Below are 11,314 nucleotides of genomic sequence, written 5' to 3'. Positions count from 1 at the left end.
TGTGTGTGTGTGTGTGTGTGTGTGTGTGTGTGTGTGTGTGTGTGTGTGTGTGTGTGTGTGTGTGAGAGAATTTACTGTTTCTGACTGTTTTCATGGAAACAATCTTCCTTGGGTAGGTTTATACTACAAAGAGATGTAGTTACCCATATTAGTTTGAAGTCAAGTAGAAGCCAGGGTAGATTTGCACCTTATGGACAAAATCGTATGTATATAGAGCACAAGCTTTCATGAGCTGAAAATCACTTCATGAGATGCTATGACGAAGCGAAGTTTAACTCACAAAAGCTTGTGCTATACATATCTACTTTGGTTAGTCTATAAGGTGCAAATATATCTATGTCTACACTGCCTCAGAACAAACTTGGGAGCACCCACCCATTCATGATTGCTGGGTGCATCTACATGTACAATTAACACGGTTGAATAAACTTTGGCATAGTTCATGCTGGAGTTTATTGCTTTTGGGTGCTGCATTTTGCACATGCGCCCAGAACTACAGCACGCTGAGCTGGGGCAGAGGATCCCTGGCTGGCAGGGGGCTCTGGGAGTCAGTGCGCCAGCCCAGGACTGCTCTGACCTCATTCAACATGTTGCAGAGGGTCTGGCTTGGGCACGAAGATGCTACAGTGCAGGGCTAGCTGGCAGGCAGCCTCCACACTGAAACATCCTTCTTCTGCAGCCAGCTCAAACAGAACCTATGTTTTGGTGAAGTAAGTAACTGCCGTAGGATAATACTTGCATGGGGCAATATCATCCTACAGAGGAGTTAATTAGTTTACTCTGCTCTAATAGCACCACACATGTAGATGCTGATGTTTTACTGTAGAGTTAATTAGTCAGCTCCAGTGTAAACATCTTGTGTAGATGTGCCCCCTGTATACAAACCCAAGGCCATAAATTAGACAGCTTACTACAGCCTTGAGCATATGCCCAATGCTGGGTTGAGACTTTCCTAAGACAAAACAGACATCCCCTTTTTAGGACTTGCTTTACTGATCCTATACACATTGCAACTGTATTAGAGAGAGCCATAGGCAGATCCAGGATTTTTGAAAAAGGGGGTGTGGGACCAGCAACTGATGCTGCAGGAGTGGCCACACTCCTCTGCTCCCAGCCTCCCCTCCAGGCACAGCTGGTGAACTCAGACTGGTGGACATTTTTACGTCCTTGAATAAGGCAAGAATTCCCCCGCCCTGATCCTGCCTCCTCAGCATCTCCTGCATGTCTCTCCATGCTTAGCAACACCTCCCCTTCCCTCCCCTCCCCTCCCATCCCTCCCTTGCCCTCTCTACTTATACCTCCGGGCTCAGTAAGTAACACCCAACTCCCCTGTGCCTAGAGGCATAAGTAGTGAGGAAGGCAGGGTCGGGGAACAAGAGGAGAGGAGGTTGCAAACCAGCTGCTGCTCCCATGCTGTGGTCCAGACTCTGCAGAGGACAAAGGTACTTGTAACCACTGAGCTACACTGTGGAGTGGGGTGAGACTGTGCCACTGCACCCCCTTTGGATCTGCCCTGGTAGGAAACTGAAGTTAAGTAAAAATCTAATGCAAGTCAATGCACTTTTATTCATTTTAATCAATGTAACAATACTATAGAGACATCAGTGTTTGGGGTGTGATGTTAAACAAGGCAGCAACCTTTACTGCCAAGTTAAATCATTGTGCTATTTCCAGTACCTGTAATTTATACGACAAGTTCTGTAAAGAATATGTTATATTACATATCATGTATATAGTATCTAACACCGCACTGCAAAACTGACATTCTTGTTTTCACAAGTAATTTATAATTTCAGATACATAACTAGATTATTGTGCACTGCACTTGCCAAACTACCTTCACATAACTGGTTCTACTGACTTTTTACAATAAAGCCAATTTACTTATGGGAATAAATTTAGGATGTACATTTCTTTTTTGCTAAATTGGGTCTATAATATGATCGCAGGTTGTGAGATTTGGCTACCATTTTCCTCATAATAAAGAAAACAGGAAAAAAACCAAACTAAAACAAGTAACCCACCCCACAAATCCAAAACTAAAAAATTCCCCTCCCAGCTACATGTTTAAAATCCTTTGACCTTTTATCTTAAATGATAGGGCTGAGGTGAAATAATCTGTAGTTTAGTCAGTAAACACTGTAAAGAATTTACTGACTGACATCAGTGGGAGGTAGTTTTTATTGGCATAACCAGGAAGTTGGAGGCAAATTTACTAGCTGTCCAAGATTACAATAAATTTGACTTCAGCCTTGGGCAAATCATGGTAAGAAATACTGCTGTGGCACAGAATTTCTCAAATATGGCCCTTGTTGCCTAATGGCATGTCACAAAGAGTGTTATATGTTCTATTGAACTATGCCTCACACAAATGATAAAAGGACCTGTTTAGTATTCCATTTCTAAACTGGTGTATTATTGAAAAATGCCATGATGGTTATACATGACAGAGAACACCAACCCTGTAGAGCAATAAAAGCTTTTTCTTCTGAAAATCAGACACTCCACTTCAATAAGTTTATAAAGAGGTAAAACTATGCAAGGATAAGTAGGAGTGCATTATTATTTATACAACACCATAAATGTTAATAGTGTTTCACGGTGTGTCAAGAAAAACTCTCTTAATGTATGCCCTGAAGATTATATTGTTTCTGCAGTATTTGTCATTTTACCTTGACTTTCCAAATGCTTATTATAGAAATTATTTTAAGTACTCTGAATATTGGGGATAGCTAATTGTAGACTTTAGCTAGTTATCAAGTTCTTACAGACCAGACCTACTCCAGCCCTTCCATCCCACCCAAAAAAGAAAAACAAAAATGAAACACTAAAGTAAATCACTTTGTAATTTTGCACCATCTCAGAAACTATTCTGCAGCATCTTCCTAGAAAAGTTTACAATCTAAAACTCCAAACTTGCAAACATTTATACACATGTAATCATTCAAATGTAGTTAGAATAGAATACACATTCTTTACAGGGTTGGGTTTGCCATCAGTTAATGTCAACCACAAGTCAATTGTAAGGGAAACAAAATTACAGCAGTAAGGCATTGTGGCTTGTTTGACTTGATCTTTATAACTCTCAATAATTAATAATTCTTTATACCATTTTGCAGACTGTTAATTAGCTGTAACATTAACTATAAAGGTTGTGGTGCTTTATAGCTATATGTCCCAAGATTTACTTCTTTTAGTAAATCATATTGCTATCATAATTCATATTTTACACAGTTTTATTTGATCAAGAAATTAATGCTCTCAGATAACATATCATACAAATTGCAAAATACCCAAATTAGAAACATTTTCTATAATTAAAAATATAGTATTTACAAAGGATGTCAAGCCTTGAAGTAATTGTTTGCATAAGTTGAATGAGAAATATTAGGTAACTTACATGCACTGAGTTGCTGGCTATTGGCACTATGAGTGCCAGTTTTCAGTGTTTATGTATTCTGGGCAAAATTGTGCCTGTTCCATATGAGTAAGAGCAATTTAAGAGGACAGTTCATAAGCAGCTCACCACCTTTAGATCTTAGTTAGATTTTTAAAAAAAGACGTTCCAGGGTCCATCTCAACCTAAACAGGGTATTTATTGAACTTGGTTAAGGCACGAGTCTCCATTTCCAACAGTACACAAAGGAGTGATATGATTAACTTCACCATCCAGCCTCCTCTGAAACCCCTTTGAGCCCCCAGGACTCATCTACAGCTGGAACTAGAACTGTGAGTATTGGCACATACTAAGGCTTGAACTTGTAGTTCTGAAGCAAGATGCCTCAGCTATTTGCTTTACCATCACACCCCCCCACCATGTCAGCAGCCAATCCCTATTCATTGAAGTTAATGGAAATGAAGCATACACTTCATGTTAACTCTATGTTTAAGTGATTGGTTGTATAGTGCTAGATACAGCACATACTCAAAGCGTTTTTCCTACTTTGTGGCTTGTGTGAGATTAGCTTCCACAAATCTATTCTCCAAAGGGAGTTACTTGATGACACTCCACAGCAATGCGTTTATAACATGGTGAAGTATTTTTTCCACTTCAGAGGAGCACAAGACACACTAAACTTGAGTTGATATATCACTGTCCTTTCCACAGAGATTGCTTCATCCACCACTGAAACAACCATTTCTTGGGCAAAATAGAACACCTTAAATCAAGCAAAGTCTTTAGGTAGGTTCTTAACTTTTACCACCTGAATAATCAAGGTCTAACAACACATACCAACAATGCACAGCAGATAAGGACAAGAAGTAGGAAGTAAAAGAGAATTCCAGTAAAAATGAAATTTTATGAAGGGAGAGTGAAAAATACAAGTATCTGGCTTAAATTTTCTGGAGTTGAAACAACAAAGTTCTCCTAAATACAGCTACTGCCAAATTATAGCATCTGCATTCTATAACTGGCAAAGGAGTTTTCTCCATGGTTTTAATAGTCCAAGTAAAATTTGACCAATTGTCATAGGAGAATAGGGGTATTGTGCAGCCTAAACTATGGTGCATGGTGGCCCTTGAAGCTGTTCATCGATGTGTAGGCTTCACAAGCTTATCTCAGTTCCATGAACACCAATGCTTAAACAGCTTCAGGAATATTCATCTCCTGCTAGAAACTGCCTATTTGATTCCTCATGTTAATAGTTATTGCATGGGAGGTGATCAAGACAGACAGACAAGGAGCTGGTTTCTTCCCAAAGCTGGCAGCCAGAGACACTGAGAGTGCTGAGAAGCACTGAGTCAGGAAAAGTTTTGCTTCTTCGTAGCATGCTTACCCCTCCAGTGAAACTGAAATGTCAATGGGTCCTTTCACACACACATAAATAAAACCATTTCCCTTCCTCAACCCTACTACATCCAGCTTGTTCCTATTTATAAAAGATAAAAGTCATGAAAGCTCTAAAACCAAAATGAATTTTACAATACCTAGCACAAGGGAAAGAGCTGGTCAAGATCATTAACAGCTAGCTCCTTCACATAAGTTCTCTTTCCCCCAAGCAGCTCCACACTTTCTGACTGAAGAAGTACCCCATACATGTATAATATCATACCGGTAGAAAAACAAATATTCAATTCTTCATTGCAAAACCTGTAGATTATGACCTTTTGCATAATATGATTTAAATTTCAAAGATGTTCAGGAAGATGTTCTTTATGTCTCAGTTTTGTTCACCCAGCTGCACTTCTCAGCAAATGATGCAAACTATTTGCCCAAAGGACTTCTGTGCATTACCATTGTTGAGATGAATGCACGTTTTCCCATACAGAATAGCGAAGCCATGATTAACTTAACAAGCCACTTCATTTGGAGGGAATATATTAACCTTTATTCTGTTTGTTTATTTCCACTGGCTGGATGATACATGCTGCATTCTTTTCAGTGGTGATTAGACAGGAATTGCCTAATATCTCATTTCTTACTGAGCCAGTATGAAATACATTTTACTAATGGATAGCTCCCATTCAGCAAATATTTGTAATGCATCGTTGCTATATCTGATACTGCTCCTACTTAGATAAAAAGTATTATGACTTTACCATTTATCATAATTAATTATAATAATACTTCCAGTTCTTTGGTGTTTCTTAACCAAAGAGCACAAAACACCTCACAACAACTCCCCTTATAACAATCTGTGTGGTAAAAGAAGCAGGGATCATTTGACCTACCACTCAACTGCAACTACCAATGGGGTGGAACGTATCACCTGATTAACAGCATCATTAGGTATCAAATTGTGTGGTACACCTGAAAGCAAAAATAAATAAATAAATAACCATCCCTCTATACATCACTGAAGGAGCAAAGCATAGCAAGGATAATGCTGCCCTACAATCCTTTTCCTTTTTACTTATTGTCTGTATCAAACCACAGTTCAAACAAGAGCTGGGTTGAAAAAATCAGCCAGACAGCAACCTAGAATCTCATCCTTTTTGAGTTGTGTGCGTATATAGGGTTTGGATTTGAATCTTGAAAGCTGCTTCTTGAAGTCTTAATTTAATCTTGGACCAAAACTGAAAGGGTCATATTTTTCAGCTCTAGTTCAGAGCCAGAAAGCAATAGGAGTGTGCAAAACTGGCTGTATTTGGCTCAGATTCAGCTCAAATCAGGGACAGTGATTTGATTAGTCAATTCGGATCACTGTCCCCAGTTTGATTCGGCCAAATCCGAATCTTAAGATTCAATGCTTTTTCAGAGAATCAGAAATTCAACCACAGACACAGCTTTAGAAGTTTTTTCTACATACCTCAACGTACCAGATGTGACTTGTGAATGCTGCAATGGCAGGGCAGATGCAGCATCCCACAGGAGCATGGCAGTGAACCTGGAAGTGGACTGGAAGTACTTCCAGTCCACTTCTGGGTCTGCCACTGAGCATGTAGCCCCCCTGCAGACCTGCTCCTGCAGAACGGTGATCGGCCATGGGGGGACCATGGGTAACGCCCCCCCAGACCCAGGAGGCACAGGTCGCTGAGCCGGGGAGGGTTCAGGGGAGCTCCCTGTGGAACCGGAAGTGGACTAGAAGTGCTTCTGGTTCACTTCTGGGTCTGCTGCTGAGCATGCTGGGGAGCCCCCCATGCTCCTGTGAGACTCAATCTGCCCCAGCACCTCAGTCATCAACGAGCCACCTGGTACCTTGAGGTATGTAGAAAAAAACATTTAAAGCTGTGTCTGTGTCTGAATCGTTGAATCTTTCTGAATCACTTCAGAGGGTTCCAATTCAATTAGGAGAGATTAAAGGGTCTCCTGATTCAATTTGGATTCAGAGATTCGGCCACTGTATCGGGCCAAATCTCCGCCAAATTGAATCATTGACTGAAGCTTCGCAGAACCCTAAAAAACAAGCTACCGAGACTACAACTGATGGCACTAATTACTATTGGAAATATTGCTTTTATTAATTCCAAACCCTAGAAATGATTCATCCTTGAACACTGAACATTATATAAAATCAAGTCCAGAGTTAACTATAATTACTGTCTCCTCGATCCATTTTTAGTTTCAGGAGAAGACCAACTTGCACAGCAACAAAAGCTAGTATAGAACTTGAATATGGCGTGTTGCTGCAACCACAACAGAGGAAGCATGTAGGGTTTTACACATTACAGTCAGTCTTGTTGTACTGGAAATACTTATTATAAACCAGACAGCAAAATGTATGTAGCTATGCATTTTAAATGACAACAGTTAAGAGTACATTCACAAATGCATACTATTCAAGACAGAAATGAATTTGATTATGTGCATGGTAGTATGAAAGTTCAAACTATTAGCCTGGATGCAGAGAAAAACAATCTCTATGGCTTATAGCCCCCACAAATTCCATGAGGTTCTTGAGTTTCACAGATATATAGGTAACTGAATGAACAATATTCTGGGTAGAAATTGCATGTTACTGAGTATTCCTAGAATAAAAGTTAAATACTAGCTATGCCAGGCTGCCTCAGAATCAAAATACATAGCTGTTTATAGCTCAGAAGGCCACACATGCTTTCTGCTGAACTCAGTCCATTGTCCTGACCATGATTGCTCTGGATTTCCAGTTTAGAAAGAAGCAGTACATACGTAGCAGGCAAAAATTTTAGTTTCTCTTAGAAAATCACTACATCTACTATTATATGACAACTGCATGGCTGTATGTGCAGTCGAAGTCACTGACTACTCTCACAGTTTGCCTCCATCCCTTTCAGTCATGGATATTTTTCCTATTACTGGTCATTCACATAGGAGCATTTTAGTTTGCTCAGTGTTCTTTGTCTTCTCTTTGGTTGGCCACAAGGTCAAATAATATAGGAATAGCTTTACAGGAAATGCTTACCTAGTGTGTCTTCCATCATGTACATTGATTTCACTTCATTTACCATACTTGATTTTTCCAAAGACCTCTACAATTCATCTTCATTCTCCCTCACTAATTCCAAAATTCAGCTCAACATTTCAAAAGTTTTTCATTGCTTTCTTCCATTTTTATTAAGTTATAACATATACAACAGTAGCCTTCTAACACTAAAGTTTGTTTTTTCTCCGTAGCTGTTTGGAGCTAAAATTTCTATGCAGGGAAAAATAACAAGATTTGTTTGGAAAAGTAGCAGGCATTCCTACTCTGTACCAATGCCTTAATTTCCCACCTCATTAAACAGTTATTAATAATTAATACTTATAGTTATTTAAGCTGCCAAAATTGTTGATATGTATGATTACTGGCTGCTGCATTATCTGTCCAAGTTATTCTTGCTGGCTTCCAATTATGTATTCGGTTCAATTTCATTGATCGTAAGTCCTATTTTTCTTGCTGCTTCGTTTTGGTATCCAGCCAGCTTCTGTATGGTATCTTTAGATACTCCTACAATAGCCAAATCATTAGTGTAGCCAAGAACTTGGTGAAGGCCATTTAATTTCAATCCCTTGTGAGAATTTCATAATGATTAGGCCATATTTTCTGTAATCACATTAAAGAACATACCTCACCTCAGTGCTTTAATCCCGTATTGATCTCAAAAAAGGGAGATATTTCACTCCCTTGTAGTACCCTACTGTAAAACAAATGCACAATTATAATAGCCTAATAATTTTGCTATCATTTCCATTTTTTCCCTGTAGGCCAGAGACTGTCTTGCAATATGGTATCATATGGTTTCTTGGAATTTATAAAGATAATATGTATTGTTATCATATTCTTACCTTTCCTAGGTAGTGGACAAATTGAAAATCTTGATCTTCAGTCATATTTTTCTAGAACCCACACTGATATTTTTCCACTATCACCTTCATATAAAGGATAATTCTATATAAAGATATCAAAGGCAGGACCTCATGGGACATCATGAAGAGATAAAAAGTATAGTAGGTGTGAGAGTCTTCTTTTTCCCCAAGGTTGTCATTTTCCATTCTTCCGCTGTGTTTTTAAACTTTGGAAGTTTTTAAACTTCCAAACCAGTAATCCTCAAGCAGGGTGTAACAGCACCCTGGGGTACCACAAGATACTTTTAAAGGTGCCACAAGGTATCATTCAATATTAGCACTGTTAGGTGGGTAAGAACTTACACATGATGCATGCAATAAACCCAGAGATGTCATGCTAATCCTTATTATCCTTAGATTATTTTAGTGTCAGACACATCCTGATGTCTTGTGGTCTTTTTGAAATCTTTGCAACGGATTAATTGCTTTATTATTTTTCCATAATTAAAAAAATGAGTGAAAGCAAGAGCTGGCATTTTCTGAAGGTTGCCTTGAGTCTGGAAAGTTTGTGAATCACTGCTCCAAACCAACAAAATCATAATGTAAAATTTTTATGCTAGCTTATTCCCTCTTGTTTTTAATAATTCAGCGTGGACATTATCAACACCTGATGCTTTGTTTCTCCCAAGCATTCTGATTGCCTCTTGAATCTCTTCAAAATTTGTTTTTTTTCTAAAAACAGCTTAGCTGTCTGAAAAATTGTCAACTGCAATGCACCTTTCTCCATCCTGCCATCAAGGAGCTTATTAATATTCATACTGTGGTTCTTTATAATCTTTAGAATGTAAAGGACATTAGCCTTTGCTAATGATTTTGCATTTTTCTCTTTGTATTGATTTGTATTTTTCTCTATGGTATATAAAAGTCTATATTCTACCACAAAGTTTAATATTTTACCATGACAATTTAAATACTCAGGTATGTACAGCTAAAAGATCAGCACATCCAGATGCAACGGACAAACAATAGCTTTTCACTTACATATTAAAAAGTTTTCATAAGAGGTGAATATGGAGCTAATACATGTTTCAAGGAGATTGTGCATGCAAGCGTGTTTGTGTATGTGGGTGAGCATGTAGAAAAAGTCACGAGTTAGATTCCTTCCCAATGAAGTCATTTCTCTAGTTGACAACTGTCAAAGCCATCTCAGAAACCCATGAATATTAAAGTGCTGTTCTCTGGCACATTTGGCATTTTGAAGCCAGGCAAATAGAACTCATGAAATATGAAAGGAGTGTTCCATGTCGCTTTGTAGAAAATGTTGCCATTAAGATGATATATGGGGAAATTCACACCTTCATCTTCTGGGAGTGCTATACTGTATTTTCAATCAGCTATATTACTTTGGTTTGAAAACCATACTATTGGCCTATATTCCTCTTCTCCTTTCTGTATGTAAGATCTCTATGAAACTAGAGCTACACCCAAGATTTTAAATGTCTGTTAATATTGATATATGTACTTATCTAAAACAAGTGGGGTTTTTTTTTACTTACTGTGTAATAAAATTCCCTACTGAGAGCAACTTTCTAACACAAATCTTTTCATACTTGCTAATAGCTGTCTTGTGGCAGTCAGTTACTTCTAAAACTAATTTCACCCCTTCAGTTTTTATGATTGAAAACTTCACTGGAATACAAAAATAAGAGGTGATGTTTTTAGTCTAACCTATGTGAGTTCAGAAGCAATTTTGTCTATATCTGTCCTCCCCATTATTGCTAAGTGCCACAGACCCAATCTTTAGCTTGTGTAAATTGTCAAACCCTGACTGACTTCAGTAAAGCTATAGCAGTTTCCATGAGTAGAATATTTAGCCACTTACTGAGAACATACAGTAGCTTACTCACTTAGGCTAGGGACAGACATTACACATAAACCAGTTTAAGTGATCAGAAAGTGATTTAAAACTGTCACAGAACATAAGTTCCGTGCACATAAACCAGTTTTGAAATGGCTGAAACTGGTTTAAGATAAACCTGGTTGAATGTAGTGTCAGACTTAACTGACTTGGGTCAAAGCAGTTTATGGAACTTCTGTCCCAGACCCCTTCCTGCTTTAAATCAAATCAGTCTCCCAGCATCCCAGATGCTTTGCAGTCCTGGTCTGGGCTGTCTGCTCCAGAGACCAGGGCTGGCTCCACCTCTCTCCTCCATAGTCTTAAGGAATTGGGAGACTGCAGGCACAGCAGGGTCTGCCTACTCCCTGCCCCACTCCCCTCACTACTTGCTGCTCAAGCAGAAATCCCTCCTTCCTTCCTTCCCCTCTCCCACAGCACAGACCCTAGCCAGCATGTGGTATCCTAGCTAACGCTGAAAGGGGGTGTGTGTGTGTGTCTGTGTGTGTGTGTGTGTGTGTGTGTGTGCGTGCGTGCGTGCCCGTGCACACACCCAATTTCACTGGGACAGAACAAAGAATGATAGGACAGTGTCTGCTTAGGGCTTTTGGGAGCTAATCAACAGGTCAGCGGGTAATGTCCTTTTGTTCCTTCCTTGGATAACCAGCATGGGTTTGTTGCAGGTAGGTCTTGCTTGACCAATCTCATTTCCTTTTATGACCAGGTGACCTATC

At 39.1% G+C, this 11,314-nt stretch overlaps 1 protein-coding gene across 1 annotated transcript in view; it reads right to left on the bottom strand.

The window, feature by feature from the left end:
* Window positions 1–11,314, bottom strand: part of GALNTL6 (polypeptide N-acetylgalactosaminyltransferase-like 6) — a 934,188-nt gene that overhangs the window by 714,647 nt on the left and 208,227 nt on the right. The window lies entirely within an intron of this gene.

This window comes from Crocodylus porosus, unplaced genomic scaffold (assembly GCF_001723895.1).
Source record: "Crocodylus porosus isolate Cpor-Errol unplaced genomic scaffold, CroPor_comp1, whole genome shotgun sequence".
Classification (NCBI taxonomy): Eukaryota; Metazoa; Chordata; order Crocodylia; family Crocodylidae; genus Crocodylus; species Crocodylus porosus.
The sequence above is the reverse complement of the archived record's forward strand: the minus strand, read 5'-3'. Positions and strand labels throughout refer to the sequence as shown.